Source organism: Theobroma cacao, chromosome 5 (assembly GCF_053813885.1).
Source record: "Theobroma cacao isolate CCN51 chromosome 5, ASM5381388v1, whole genome shotgun sequence".
NCBI classification, from domain to species: Eukaryota; Viridiplantae; Streptophyta; class Magnoliopsida; order Malvales; family Malvaceae; genus Theobroma; species Theobroma cacao.
The window spans coordinates 9,420,460-9,437,024 of record NC_142643.1 but is presented as its reverse complement, the minus strand read 5'-3'; the positions used below and the strand labels follow the sequence as shown (position 1 = coordinate 9,437,024).

At 33.2% G+C, this 16,565-nt stretch overlaps 1 long non-coding RNA gene across 1 annotated transcript; it reads right to left on the bottom strand.

Moving 5' to 3' along the window:
- Window positions 1–13,519: 13,519 nt before the first annotated feature.
- LOC148762417 (uncharacterized) lies at window positions 13,520–15,623 on the bottom strand. The gene is made up of 3 exons (XR_016026510.1): window positions 15,374–15,623; window positions 14,643–14,722; window positions 13,520–13,782 (listed from the first exon to the last, which is right to left on the bottom strand). It is a non-coding gene; the product is annotated as an uncharacterized LOC148762417 (long non-coding RNA).
- Between the last annotated feature and the right edge of the window lie 942 nt (window positions 15,624–16,565).

Below are 16,565 nucleotides of genomic sequence, written 5' to 3'. Positions count from 1 at the left end.
TCGAGAGGAAAATTCACGTTTTGGAAGTGTATGGGGATTCTGTTTTGGTCATTTATCAGTTGCGAAGAGAATGGGAGACACGTGACTCGAAGTTAATCCGGTATCATAAGTATGTTTCAAAGCTAATTGGAAATTTTGATAAGATTTGCTTCACCCTTTACCTCGAGATGAGAATCAAATGGCTGATGCATTAGCCACGCTGGCAGCAATGTTCAACATTGGTACCGATGTCAAGATTCAACCCATCATGATTAATCTTCGAAAGTGCCCCGCACACTGCTCCAGTGTAGAGGAAGAAGTAGACGGGAAACCGTGGTACCATGATAGTATGCATTATCTCAAGTTTCAGCAGTATCCGAAACAAAGTTCAGAAAATGATAAGAAAACCATTAGAAGGTTGGCAATGAATTTCTTCTTGGATGGGGACATCTTATACAAAAGAAGTAGGGATCAAGTGCTTTTGAGATGTGTGGATTCAGCCGAAGCTCGGAGAATAGTTGAGGAAGTTCACGAAGGAATTTGTGGGGCACATGTAAGTGGCCATATTTTGGCAAGACAGGTCATAAGAGCGGGGTATTACTGGCTCACGTTGGAAACGGATTGCATAGATTTTACTCGAAAGTGTCACAAGTGTTAGATATACGTAGACAGAATCCACACTCCTGCAAATTCACTGAATGTACTGAGATCACCATGGCCATTCTCAATATGGGGCATGGATGTGATTGGGTTAATAACCCCGAAGGCATCAAATGGGCATCGGTTTATTCTGGTGGTGATTGACTACTTCACTAAGTAGGTAGAAGCAGCATCTTATGCCAATGTGACCCAGAAAGTGGTATGTAAGTTCATCCAAAAAGAAATAATATGCCGCTATGGTCTCCCGGAAAGAATCATCACAGATAACGCTAGTAACCTCAATGGTTCAATGATGAAAGAGGTTTGTGCCAAGTTCAAGATCAAGCATCACAATTCAGTGCCTTATCGCCCAAAAATGAATGGAACGGTAGAAGCAGCCAACAAGAACATCAAAAGGATAATTGAAAAGATGACAGATGTATACAAAGATTGGCATGAGAAGTTACCCTTTGCTTTGCATGCTTATCGCACAACAGTCCAAACTTCCACGGGAGCTACGTCATTCTCTTTGGTATATGGGATGGAAGCAGTTTTACCAATTGAAGTAGAAATCCCTTCCCTAAGGGTCCTTAAAGAAGTACAGTTGGAAGAAGCCGAATGGGTTAATGCTCGTTATGAACAATTGAATCTCATAGAAGAAAAAAGGTTGACGGCACTTTGCCATGGGCAGTTGTTTCAAAAGAGAATGATGAGGGCATATGGCAAGAAGGTACATCCTTGTTAGTTCCAAGAGAGAGAGTTAATATTGAAAAGAATTCTTCCGAACCAGCAGGATTCTTGCGAGAAATGGACACCAAATTGGGAAGAACCATTTGTGGTGAAGAAAGCTTTTTCAAGAGGAGCACTAATTTTGGCAGAGATGGACGGAAGGGAGTTTTTCAACCCTGTGAATGCCGATGCTGTCAAGAAATATTTTACGTAAAAAAAAATTTCAAGTTGAAACTTGAAAAGGCGGCTTGAATCTAGGAGATGTGTTTAGGGCGAAAACCCAAAAGGGCGGTCTAGACACGAAGAAGGTCCAAATACTACAAGGGCTTAACACAGAAGGGGTGAAAATATGATCCGAGATGTTCAGACAAAAGATAGGAGAGTTGACGCTTGTGGCTATTTCAAGATAAAATTTCGAGACTATTGTCAATATCTATCAGAATAGTTATTAAGAAAGAACTGTATCTCTTTTGTATTAATTGGCTTTCCCCTGTTCCTTGTCATTATGCCTGATTGTAGAAACTTCCCTTTTTTCTAATGAAAAATAGCCTTTTTGCTTCCAACATTGTCATCATTTCCATTTTGCCAAGAGAGGAGATATGAGTACATTGCATTGCATTTGTCATAAAATTGGAATGATATTTAATAAAGAGAATGATAAAGTAAAGAAATGTTTGCAGTATTTTGAAAAAGGATCATAATTGACGGGGAACGAAATGGAGTCTGGTAATATAAAAAAGAAAAAAGAAAAAAGAGAAAAGACTAAGAAAAAAGAGAAAGAAATGGAAATAGCAACAGAATGGAGAACAGTAAAAATGTGAAGAATGATTGGACCATGCATATGATAGAGGAAGAAAACAGTTGTGAGCAATGAATTGGGGAAGACGAGAGATAGGAAGCATGATCAGTTCATCCCCCATTGATCAAAGAGAAGGCTCTAAAACACCCAAAAAAATTTGATGAAGATGATTAGGATATTTAAATTGCCATGTTCAAAGTTTTAAAATAACTAAAAAGAAGGAAATTCATCTTTAAAGTAGTAGAACCCCATATGAGGATTTGATTATTTTTCACCATTTCAAAAAAGCAAAAAGGTTTCGTTGCCTCAGTTTTGAGGAATTCATTTTTAAAGTTTCGTTGTCTCAATTTTTGAGGAGCCACATTTCCTAAATCCTCCGGGTACATTCTGAAGACCTCCGGGCACATTATTCTCTTAAATCCTCCGGGTGCATCTTTTAAAACCTCTAGGTAATTAGTTTCAAGACTTTTAAAAGTCTCATTCCCTCAGTTTTGAGGAATTTATTTTAAAATTTAGTTGCCTCAGTTTTAAGGAGTTCATTTTTAAAAGTGTCATTGCCTCAGCTTTGAGGAGTTCATTTTTAAAAGTTTCGTTGCCTCGGTTTTGAGGAGTCCATTTTTAAAAGTCTCATTGCCTCATTTTTGAAGAGTTTATTTTAAAAGTTCGTTGCCTCTTGAGGAGTTCATTTTTAAAAATGTCATTGCCTCAGCTTTGAGGAGTTCATTTTTAAAAGTTTCGTTGCCTCAGTTTTGAGGAGTTCATTTTTAAAAGTCTCATTGCCTCATTTTTGAGGAGTTTATTTTAAAAGTTCATTGCCTCAGTTTTGAGAAGTTCATTTTTAAAAGTGTCATTGCCTCAGCTTTGAGGAGTTCATTTTTAAAAGTTTCGTTGCCTCAGTTTTGAAGAGTTCATTTTTAAAAGTCTCATTGCCTCATTTTTGAGGAGTTTATTTTAGAAGTTTCGTTGCCTCAGCTTTGAGGAGTTCATTTTTAAAATTGTCATTGCCTCAGTTTTGAGGAGTTCATTTTAAAAAGTTTCATTGCCTAAGTTTTGAGGAGTTCATTTTTAAAAATCTCATTGCCTCATTTTGAAGAGTTTATTTTAGAAGTTTCGTTACCTCAGCCTTGAGGAGTTCATTTTTAAAAGTTTCGTTGCCTTAGCTTTGAGGAGTTCATTTTTAGAAGTTTCATTGCCTTAGCTTTGAGGAGTTTCATTTAAAAAAAAAAAAGGTTTCGTAGCCTCAATTTTAAGGAGTTCATTTTTAAAGTTTCGTCGCCTTAGCTTTGAGGAGTCTCATTAAAAAAAAAAAACCATTGGTAAGAGAATTAAAGAAGTAGTCAAATACAGTGTATACGTCTTTGCACTATTTCGGATTTCGAAATGCGCAAAGAGGGGCAACTGTAAAACTAAAAATTATAATAAAATTTTATTAGTAAAAAAAATCATAAAAAAAAAAAGAGAAAATGGGAGAAAGGTACGACTGGCAAGGTGCGGATTATGACAAAAATAAAAATAATAATTAAATAATAAAAAAATGACAAAAAAATAATAAAATAGATAATTGCATTAGCATAGCATATATATATGTCGCATCATGCATATCATTGCATATAAATATTTTTGTTTTCGAGTTTAAGTCTCGATGATGGGATCTTCCGAGGATCTTACGAAGGCGGGTATTCCTCAGAAAGTTTTCTAGGTGAAAAGGTGTCCCCAGGTCCCACCAGTATGATGGGAGGGCTCGAGAAACATCTTTAATAAAAGGCTTTTGCCCGTATTAGGTTCATTATGCACGAAAATATTATTTTAAAAGAAAACGTATGATGACCCCGATGACGGGATTTATTCGTTGAATTTACGAAGGCGAATTTCTCGAATAATTCCCTAGGTGAGAGCGTACCCCGGATCCCACCAGTATGATGGGTGGATTCGAGAGAATATCCTCGATAAAAGGTTATTTGTCTGACATTTTTATCTCACGACATGCATTTCATCTTGCCTCACATTTGCATTCCATTTTAGGTTAAATAGGAGGTAAAATAAGAGAATAATAACTAAGGAAATATAGTGAACTTAAAAAATTAAAGCCTAATAGGATAATCTAAAAATGGTACCGTTCATGGAACGGGCATCCCGAGGGTACTAATCCTTCCCCGGGCGTAACCGTACTCCCGAATTTAGATCTAAAAAAACGCAGACCAGTTTAAGGTTCTTTTCGGTGCGCTTAAAATTAATTTAAGGCTTCATGGATTATAATCGAGTCAATAGGTGACCAATCGCACCTAGTAAAAAAGATTGGTGGCGACTCCTAATTTTTTAGAGTTTTCACTCACGTCTGGTGGTCGGGTTCCCGAACCCTCACATTACGACACAGTTGAGTTTAAAAGCATTTTCAACAGTTTATTTTAGTTTTCAAACTCAAGTTAGTATGCACCACACCGTCTTGAGTTTGAGGGGAGTGTTAAGATAACTATACAAATAATTTAGTTAAAGTTATTATTCAATACTATTAGTTAGACTACAATATTTTATTCGAGTTATAATATAATAATATTAGTTATTTACAGTTAGACTATAAATAAGATCAGGATTTAGCCACATATATATGGATTTATATTTGATACACTGACAGTGTATAGCACTTATACATTATTAGGGCATCAAATGATGCCACCTTACTACAAAATAAATTCAAAACTTTAAGGGACTTAAAAATAAATATTATTATTTTTTAAAAATAAAAAATAATTTTTTCTTTCTCTAACTCCATTTCACCCAATCTCTTTTTCTTCTCTTGTTCTTCTTTTCTTGTTATAATTTAAAAAAACTAAATTCGTAATTTTGATTATTAAATATAATATTTATTTCAATCTTTTTCTTAGTTTACCATTTTATATATTGTGATTGTTTATTTATCACTTTTATTTGATTAAAAAAAGAGGCTTTTCGAACACCTTTGAAACTCTCACTGTGAAAACATCATTCTAAAGTTTCAACAAAATAATCTTTTGGGACTCACGCTGTAAAGAAAAAAATGTATTTTTGTTTACAAATTGTTGTTTAGGCTTGTTTTTTGGGTTCATCTGTTTATAGATCTAAAAAGAGGTTGCGCACGGTAGATTTTTTGTTTCATCCTGTTTAATCTCCAACAAACTTGAAATACGTGGACTTGCTGGGCATTGAAAAAAGTCTAAGTTATACAGATTTTTTGTGTGTGCATATTGCTATGCAAGTTAGGACTTGTTGCATTTATATTCCCATAAGGCAATTATATTTCTTTAAGGCTGATGTTTTGTTTTCCACCTTTTCCATTAGCTTTATTCATTTCATTCAACTTACTCCAAGGCAAATCAATCATTACTGGACAAATCAAAGATTTTACCTGATTATCTATTATCATTTTTTGAAAATAATTTCAAATAGAAGAGTGAAATAAATATTAAGAATGAAATTAAGAAATATAGTACAATAAATATTTCATTTAAGAATCAAAATTAAGAATTTAATATTTTATTTTTCAAAAAAGAAATTTAGGATTTTGAACCTAATATAGATGAGGGAAGAAGAGGAAGAGATTGAATAAGAGAAAGTTAGAGAGATAAAAAAAATTTTATCTTTATTTTTAATTTTTTTAAAAAATTAATAATATTTATTTTTAATTCCCTTGAAATTTTGAATTTATTTTTTAATGAGGTGGCGTGATCTTATGCTCTAGTAGTGTATAGAAATTATATGCTATTAATGCATCAAATATAAATATTATATATATATATATATATATATATCTTTAGAAAAGGAATTAGATGTGTAAGAGCAATTAGAAGTAACTTTTTAGGTGATTTTGTTTGGATCAATAGCATGGGTTTAAAATTTATTAATCAAAACAATAAATTCCTCCCACAAGGGTAGTTCCCATCAAATAGCCTTTTATAGAGGTTAATATTTGAAGACAAGATATTGTCAGTCCAAATCTCAAGTTCCAAAATGCAACTTGATTTGTTAGCAACAAAAGCAAAATTATGAGGAAATAAAAAGAGAGGACACAATTATCAATCCATTTGTCCAACCACAACTTAATTTTGAAAGTTTTTTGATATAATATATTGACCACAGTTCATAGTTGTTAAAGTTTTCAAGAATTCAATTGGATTACTTTGAAAGTTAATCCAAAGTAGTTAAAAACTTAATATATTGATTAATTTTTTATAAATATTAAGCTCATATATTAGTTTAGGTAATTCGAAAGCCTTCACTAAACAAAAAATAGCTTTGTAGCTTTTTCCATTAAAAAGGATATAAAAAAAGTCTTGTTGAAAATTCTCATACCATACAAATTTTCAAGTTGTTATGAAAATTATATTCCATTTGTTAAAATTTAGAATTAAATTACTCTTTTTATAGATGAAATTAACTATAACTAGGTAGTTTACTTACGTGTTGCCGCGAGCATTTGAATTTATGAAAATTGTGAAATTTATTTGAAAAAATATTTTATTACAAACTTTCAAAACAATAAATATATCATTCAAGTAATGAATGTTATATATCAAGCATGTTTATAGAAAATAAATACAAGTATAAAAATCTATAGGTATATGCAAAAACTTAACCATGCATGAACAAAAATAATTAGGTAACTATATGGGAAGAGCAATAATGTCAAACCCTGTTTTATAAAATAATTACGACGTCATTTACATGCTCAATGGAATGGTTGCATATTTAGGAAGTTTGAGAAAATCGTTGAAAGACGATATTGCCCCTAATGGTATCATTAAGTCGATTAAGCCTCGAACTAGTTCAGATAGAAATTTTAAGATGAAATTAAGAATTTTAAAGCCCCATAATGGTTTAATATGGTGATTCGGAGTTTGAGGATCAATTTGGAGTCAAATTGAAATTTTCGCTATCTAGGGGCAAAATGGTCATTTGTCACTTGGAGATAAAATGAGAATTTTAGAAAAGATTATTTTGGCCCCATTTGACTTATTGGAGTATAATTTGACTTATTGGAGTAAGATTTGAGGTTTAGAAGTGAAAAATTTTAATTTCGGTATAATTTGGAGTAAAAGGGTAAAATGGTAATTTTGTCACCCCAGGGGCAAAATTGTAATTTTTGACTACCAAGACATTTTTTCAGCACATGGTCTTCCTTTATCCTCATTTTGACCATTGACTAATTGTGTGGTGGAGATAAAAAGAATTAAAATTTTAAAATTTTAAAAATAGACCAATAAGAAAATGCCATGTGTCATACCTTTATTATTTTATTGTTTCTTTATAAAAAGGCATAAAATCAGCCCATTTTCTTCATATGGCCGGACAAGCAAGGAAGAGAGAGAAAGAGAGGAAGAACAGAGGGAAAAACAAGAAAACCTAGGTGAAAATTCAAAGAAAAAGTGAAGAAATCAAGGAAACAAGCTAGGTAAGTTAGAATTTCTTTAGTTCTCCTTGATACCTAGCTTACCATGCTTTTGTTCTTGATTTTCATGGTTGAATATTGAGTTATTATGATGAATTCAATTCTGAAAAATGGGTTAGGAGAGAGAAACTTGTTAGATTAATTTGATTTTAAGTTATGTTAGTGTTTTAAGTTAGTTTAGTATATTTAGGAACAAAACAACAAGAAAAGAATTTATTTTCCTCCATTACCATTATTGGCCGAATTTTCTAGGGGAATATTGGCTGATGATCTTGATGTTTATTTGAGGAATTATGATGAATAATGATGAATTATGAGCCTAGAAAAATAATGGGAATTTTCGGAGCAAAAATAAGAATTTTTACCCACTAGGGGCATTTTCGTAATTTGCTATCAGGACAGATAAATTGAATCTCATTCATAGTCACTAAGGTAATTTAAGTATAATTGGAGTGTAGAAAGTGAGAAGAATTGATTTGGAGTTAAATTGGAGATAATAGGCCGAATTAGGTCAGCACCGTATTTAAACTGTAGTCGGATAAGTTGTATATCATATCATGCATATATACCGAGCCTGAATTGATTTTATAATTGTCAAGCATTGATGTGGTGAATTATGTATTGTACATTGTGGATAGGTGGTGAGCAAATTACACTGGTAAAAGTACAGAGATTGTGCTTGAAGACTGGGATTAGGAGTACATCGACTCCTAGAACTGTGAGTGGACAATTTATCGTCTTAAATATCTACAGTAATTATACTTGTTTGATTCTTTTATTGAATGGTGAGTTTAAATTATAAAATATTATGTTTTCCAATTAAAATGTTTTTTAATAAAAATGAGATTTATACTGATTTTGAAATCAAATATTGTTTTGGGAAAATTAAGTATATGGAGACTGTGTTGAAATTTATGATTTTATATGTTATTGAAATTGGGGCTTATGACAATATGGTAGCATGATGGCTAAATTTTTTTGGGGTTGACATGAAATATATGAATAGTTTTGGATTGGTCTCGATAGACTGGATTAAATTTTATTCGCCATATTAAGCTACTGAAATTTTTATGGGTCTGGTGGTATATTAAACGGTCACTGCAGTGGTGGGGGTTTCCGTGGACTGCCTATGAGAGGAGCACGGTAACTCAATTATATACTTACCTCCGGGGGGAGATGTTGGGTGAAGTATCTCCTGAGGTATGATTTGAGTGCACCTCACGTTCGGGCCACCACGTGAGAGTGAGACTCAGCCAACGCCAAGGAACGGCTGTATGTTAGATGTGAAAACATGTTTATGGGTATGGGTCATTGAACAGCCTTGGCGGTCTCAGTGGGATACCTTGACGAAGGTACCCGCGAGAATGATTCTGGCAGGGGCCAAGTTTAAGAAATTCATAAGCCGGGAAATTTTGATCAAAAGAAATTGTTTGTTATAGATTGAAACGAATTTTGTGTTATGAACATTATTGAGATATAACGTTTTTATATTGTCTCCATCTACTAGGCTTTAGATGCTTTTGATGGTAATTGTTTACTCACTGGGATTATGTAATCATAATCTCACCCATTTTCCTATCCATTTTTCAGGCTCAAGATAGTTTGTTGATAGTTGATTAAGACGAGAATTAATCTCGGAGTTGCATCATAGGAAATAAGGGTTCGTAGCTCTACACCTTCTTGGTTAGTTAGGGGCCCACGTGTAACTGTAAGCGAAATTTCATACTTTAATTACTTTTATTACTATATGAATAAATTTATTTTACTCTTACGTTACAAAAGTTATTTTAAGAAGACTTTGAAAATATTGTGTTTTAAGAAAATAGAATATTTTATTTAATGTTTTTATTATATTCAAATAGCTATAATTTTACTTTAAACGAATGTTTTAGACTTCAAAATTTAATTTAAATCATGAAATATGTGTTTCCACTTACATATTATATTTTTACGGATTTCAAAATTTCAAAAAAAAATTTACGAAAATACCCCTGTGAGCTAGAAAATAATATTTTATTGTTTTGAGTTGGAAACAACTTATGATTTCTTGAAATGCGAGATTTAATAATTGTCGCTCACCGGGGAGATGCGAAAGTTTATGCTAAGCCTTGCGGGGTTTTGATCGGCATTCGGGGTAATGAGTGCTTATTAGGACATCGCGACGGTTGTCACGAGCCCGATGGGAGTTCCGGGTCGTGACAAATAAGATAAGTAGGAAAGTGTCAAAGTATCTATTGTTAGTCAACATTCACAAGATATTCGAATAGAAAGTTACAAATGATTGTTCATATATATAAACATGAAATGAATTTTAAAAGTGCTTTACAGGACCCCTCAAGTAGATGTTGTAGCTAACAAAAACCTGCAAAAAGATGTTTTATATAATTTGGCACATACATAATTTGCTATGCAGATGAGATTGTTCAAAAGATGTGGACAAAACGTTAGTAAGTGTTGCTATACAAAACATAATAACTGTTTGATTGTCTATTCATTTTTACCATAGTCAGAACTATACAATGGAGCTACAAAAAATATGCTCTAGCTATGGTAAAAATTAGCTAGTCCTTATTCAAAAGAGCTTCCTTCTTTTCCTTGTTGCTATTGCACTTTTGGTGGATTTGCTATTTAGATAGAATGATCAAATATGTTTAGTTTCATGCTTATTGTTCTATTGCAGTTATAATAAAAATTATGTTCACTATATAATTTACTTGCTCAATTTTGTTTTTTTTCTTTGTTTTTTTTCCCTAGTGACTTTTCTGGGAAAAGCTCTTTGGAAACTTTTGTGATGGTTGCGGATAGGGATACTTCCATTTGGGGTTATTCCATAGTTAATAGTGGTGTCTCGAAGGGTGTTGGGTTTGGGCTTGCGGAACTTGAGGCTGCATCAAATTTTAAGCTTTCAGGCATCGTTTGTTTGACACTATTATAATAAAAAATCTTGTACATTGTCAAACCCTGGTTAATGGCTTTTCCTGTCAGCCTTACCCTTAATGTTCTTTGTGTGTTGATTAATGCCTTGACAAGAGCCAGAAAGCCCTATTGTCTATCAATCTGATTGCAGCTAGTTTTGCGATGGTAGGACCAATTAATTTTTTCTATGTAGATTAAAACAATTGCACATTGGTTGCAAGCATTGTAGTACCATCTAGTTGGTGCTTCCACATTCACAATTGTTGTAATGAGTTCAAACTTGTTGTTCTGTGAAAGTTGAATATACAATACCACACATGTCATTGGGAATTTTAGTCTTTATTGATAAGAATTGTCTAAGTAATATTTGCTATAAGTCTTATGGTGACATAAAGGGAAGATTCTATCATTATTTTTCTTGGCTCCATTGCTAGCAACTCTGTAACAGCAACCTTTAACGTTCTAATTAGTTGATTGAGCTGGCTTTCAGTTTCCAATGGTTGGAGTTGTAGTTGAATTGGTTGTTCTTGGTAGTTGACAGTTAGTTTTTATTGGAAAAATTATATAGCTTTAAAGGTAGTTGTTAATTGTAAACTTAAATAGTATAATTTGTGTTGACATTACCTTGCCTTCACTTCATTGACTTTTGGAATGTCAGGGTTGATGCACATTCTTGTTGCTGAATAAGAGGGGACATATAGTGATCCTACAAAAAGTATATAATAAATGTTTATGTATTTTGCATATGAAGTTCTCACTATGATAAGTAAAAATGTTTTATGTATTGTACTTACACATGTAACTTTTGATCACCACTCTAGCAAAGATAAGCACAGCATTTGTGCTTCAATAGAGCAATTCCTCTTCTTGTATGTCCAATGTTAAGTCTTCATACAATACAGCCTTCAAAGTCTCATAGTTGTTTGAACATATGGAAAAGCTAAGTACTTTATGTAAGCTGATAAACGATATCAATGAAAAAGATGAGTGCTTGTTTGTTTTTTTTCATTTAACTTGTGTTTTGAATGTGTATGTCTCACTTATGAACAGGCAGTTGTTTGATGTTGAGTTGGACTTTTCTTATAAGACTCATCATCATTAGTAGTCCAATAATGTCACAACCCGGAACTTCCATCGAGCCCATGACAACAGCCGCGAAGCCTCGACAGACATTCTTCACCCCGAATGCCGATTGAAACCTCGCAAGGCTTTCATATCAGCTTTCGCACTTCCCCGGTGAGTAATAGTTATCAAATATCGTAATTCAAAGGATTACGAGTCATTTTCAAATCAGAACATAACATATTGTTTTTTGGCTCACAGGGGCATTTTTGTCATTTTTCGTCAAAAATCTCAAAACTTGCTAAAAATGTAGTAGATAAGCAAAAAATATATATTTAGTGATTTAAAAACAAATTAAGTATCTAAAACGTTCAATTGAAATGAAAATTTGACCATTTGAATGTAATAAAAATATTCAATAAAATAAACTATTTTCTTGTAAAATAATTTTTTATAAAGCTATCGGTAAATAATTCTTATAGCGTAAAAGTTAATTATACTCATATATACTATAAAGCAAATAACTAAAACATAAAATTACTTTTACAGCGACACATGGGCCCACATCTAATCAAAATGCATCGGAAGTTGAAAACCTACAGTTTTTGCTGATTTCGGTCCAAATGAAGGTCTTTGTCAAAGTCAGCTAACTATGGAATTCCCCGAGCCTGAAATGTGAGGAAATGAGGGTGGTGAGATTATAAAATCCCAGTGAGTAAACAGACACCATCTAAACCATCTAAAGGCGAGTAAATGGAGACGAATTAAAATATTCTTTTCCAATATATGTTTCATAACATGAATATTCAGTTTACTCAATTAATCAACATGGCTTATATATCTCACAAAACTTGGCTCCTGCCAAAATCATTCCCGGGGATGCCTTGGCTTAGGCATCTGATCGAGACCACCAAGGCGGTTAAATGTCTTTACATCCGAAATTCTAGCCATGTTTTGGTGTTGGTTGAGTCTCACTCTCACACGGTGGTCCACGTGAAGTGCACTCAAATCTTTACCTTCAGAGATACCCTCCATACGGCTCTCCGATCGAGGTAAGGTATATCTGATTCTGTGCCCCCTCTCTTAGACTGGTCCACAGAACCTCCACTGCAGGGATTATGGATTATTTTATCTACCACCTGATTTATAAAATCATTATCTGCATGACATGGTAATTTATCGCAATCTAGCCTCTCAAGGCTGAATACATAGTATATATAATTTTGATACAAATACCGACTTTGCCATTCATGCTCACATATTGCTATAAGCCATATAATTTAAAACACAATTTATAACACAAGCAGGCAGTCTCCAATTACTCTATTTTCAAAACCAGTATTCAATTTTCCAGAAAATTTATAAAAGCATTTTATAAAATCACAATTTCTCCTAAAACATAGCAATTTACCATTTAAACCCATTTTCTATAAAATCACACAATTGTATAAAACCACTCTCGATAATTAAGACGATAATAAGTTTACTCACAGTTCTAAGAGTCGATGTACTCCTAATCCCAGTCTTCAAGCACAATCTCTGTACTTTTACCAGTGTAATTTGCTCACCACCTATCCACAATGTACCATACATAATTCACCACATTAATGCTTGACCATTATTGTCACGACCCGGAACTCCTATCGGGCCCGTGACAACCGCCGCGACGTCCCGATAAGCACTCATTACCCCGAATGCCGATCGAAACCCCGCAAGGCTTAGCATCAACTTCCGCATCTCCTCGGTGAGCGATAGTTATTAAATCTCGCATTTCAAGAAATCATAAGTTGTTTCCAACTCAAAACAATAAAAATATTATTTTCTAGCTCACTGGGGCATTTTCATCATTTTTTTTTTTTGAAATTTCGAAATCCGAAAAAATGTAATATGTAAGTGGAAACACATATTTCATGATTTAAATTAAATTTTGAAGTCTAAAACATTCGTTTAAAGTAAAATTATAGCTATTTGAATATAATAAAAACATTAAATAAAATATTCTATTTTCTTAAAACACAATATTTTCAAAGTCTTCCTAAAATAACTTTTGTAGCGTAAGAGTAAAATAAATTTATTCATATAGTAATAAAGATAATTAAAGTATGAAATTTCGTTTACAGTGACACGTGGGCCCCCAACTAACCAAGAAGGTGTAGAGCTACGAACCCTTACTTCCTATGATGCAACTCCGAGATTAATTCTCGTCTTAATCAACTATCAACAAATTGTCCTGAGCCTGAAAAATGGATAGGAAGAGGGGTGAGATTAAATAATCCCAATGAGTAAACAATTACCATCAAAAGCATCTAAAGCTGAGTAGATGGAGGCAATATAAAAACGTTATATCTCAATAATGTTCATAACACAAAATTCGTTTCAATCTATACCAAATAATTTCTTTTCATCAAAATTTCCCCGACTTATGAATTTTTTTAAACTTGGCCCCTGCCAATATCATTCTCGCGGGTACCTTCGTCAAGGTATCCCACTGAGACCGCCAAGGCTGTTCAATGACCCATAAACATGTTTTCACATCTGACACACAGCCGTTCCTTGGCGTTGGCTGAGTCTCACTCTCACGTGGTGGCCCGAACGTGAGGTGCACTCAAATCATACCTCAGGAGATACTTCACCCAACATCTCCCCCTGGAGGTAAGTATATAATTGAGTTACCGTGCCCCTCTCATAGGCAGTCCACGGAAACCCCCACCACTGCAGTGACCGTTTAATATACCACCAGACCCATAAAATTTCCAGTAGCTTAATATGGCGAATAAAATTTAATCCAGTCTACCGAGACCAATCCAAAATTGTTCATATATTTCATGCCAACCCCAAAAATTTAGCCATCATGCTACCATAGTGTCATAAGCCCCAATTTCAATAACATATAAAATCATCAATTTCAACACAGTCTCCATATACTCAATTTTCCCAAAACAATATTTGATTTCAAAACCAGTATAAATCTCATTTTTATTAAAAAACATTTTAATTGGAAAACATAATATTTTATAATTTAAATTCACCATTCAATAAAAGCATCAAACAAGTATAATTACTCTAGATATTTAAGACGATAAATTGTCCACTCACAGTTTTAGGAGTCGATGTACTCCTAATCCCAGTCTTCAAGCACAATTTCTGTACTTTTACCAGTGTAATTTGCTCACCACCTATCCACAATGTACAATACATAATTCACCACATCAATGCTTGACCATTATAAAATCAATTCAGGCTCAGTATATATGCATGATATGACATGCAACTTATCCGACTACCGCTTAAATGCGGTGCTAACCTAATTCGGCCTATTACCCGATTAAATTACTAACGCGCCCAATTTAATCTCAAATTAATTTTTTTCAGTTTCTATACCTCAATTGCACCCAAATTGACTTAATGTCCCTCAGTGTGGTGCAAATTATCAGTCCCGATAGCAAATTACGAAAATACCCCTAATGGGTAAAAATTCGTATTTTTACTCCGAAAATTCCCATTATTTTTCTAAACTCATAATTCATCATTATTCATCATAATTCCTCAAATAAACATCAAGATCATCAGCCAATATTCCCCTAGAAAATTCGGCCAATAATGGTAATGGAGGAAAATAAATTCTTTTCTTGTTGTTTTGTTCCTAAATATGCTAAACTAACTTAAAACACTAACATAACTTAAAATCAAATTAATCTAACAAGTTTCTCTCTCCTAACCCATTTTTCCAGAATTGAATTCATCCTCAAATCACATGATTCAACCATAGAAAATGATGGGAAATGCATGGGAAAGGTAAAGCACAAGTCAAAATCAAGAAATTTTACCTTTGGTCACTTGTTTCCTTGAATTTTCACCAATTTTTCCTTGAATTTCTCCCCCTAGGTTTTTGTTTTTCTTTTCCCCTTTGTTTTCTTGCTATGGCCGGCCATAATGAAGAGAAAATGGTGGTGTGGGCTGATTTTTATAGTTAAATAATATAATAATCTAAACTTGCCACATGTCACTACATTATTGGTCCATTTTTTAAATTCTTATCTTTCAAGCTTTAAATCTCCACCACACATTATTCCTTAAAATATCCATAACTTAGATAAAATTCTCAAACTTATCCAAAGTCTTGGTGAAGTAATTTTTGAAATTTACACTTTTGCCCCCGTAAAAATCAAAAATTACATTTTTACCCCAAAAACTGAAAAATTGCCCATAAACATATTTTTCATCCCTTATACTCATACCATTCTCCAATTTGTCAAATGTGATCTAAATTCTCTCAAAATCTCAAATTTTGTCCGTAAGTGGAAAAATTATAATTTTACCCCTAGATAGTGAAAATTCCGGTTTGACTCCGAATTGATTCTCGAACTCCTAATTACCATTTTGAGTCATCCCTGAACTGTGAAACTCTTAATTTCACCTTAAAATTCCTATTTGAACTAGTTCGAGGCTTAATCGACTTAATGATACCATTAGGGGCAATATCATCTTTTAACGATTTCTCGAACTTCCTAAATATACAAACATTCTATCGAGCATGTGAATGATATTATAATTATTTTACAAAGCAGGGTTTGACAATTATAAATCAATTTAGGCTTGGTGTATATGCATGATATGATATACAACTTATCCAACTACCGCTTAAATGCGATGCTAACCTAATTCGGCCTATTACCCAATTAAATGACAATTGTGTCCAATTTGGCTCCAAATTGCTCTATTTCATTTCTAATATCTCAATTCACTAAATACAATTCAAATAACATCAATTTCAGCATCAAAACCCTCTCATTTCTTCATGGAAAAATTCGGCTATTACAGTGCACTAACATCGTGATTTTCCTACTTAATTTTCTCACCATTATTCATCATTTTCTAAGCCATTTCTCTTGAAATAATAACAATCCATCACCCACACACATCAAGGAAGATTCGGCCATGAAGATTCATGGGGAAAATAGATTCCTTTCTTGTTGTTTTGCTTCTAAATATGCTAAACTAACTAAAAACACTAACATA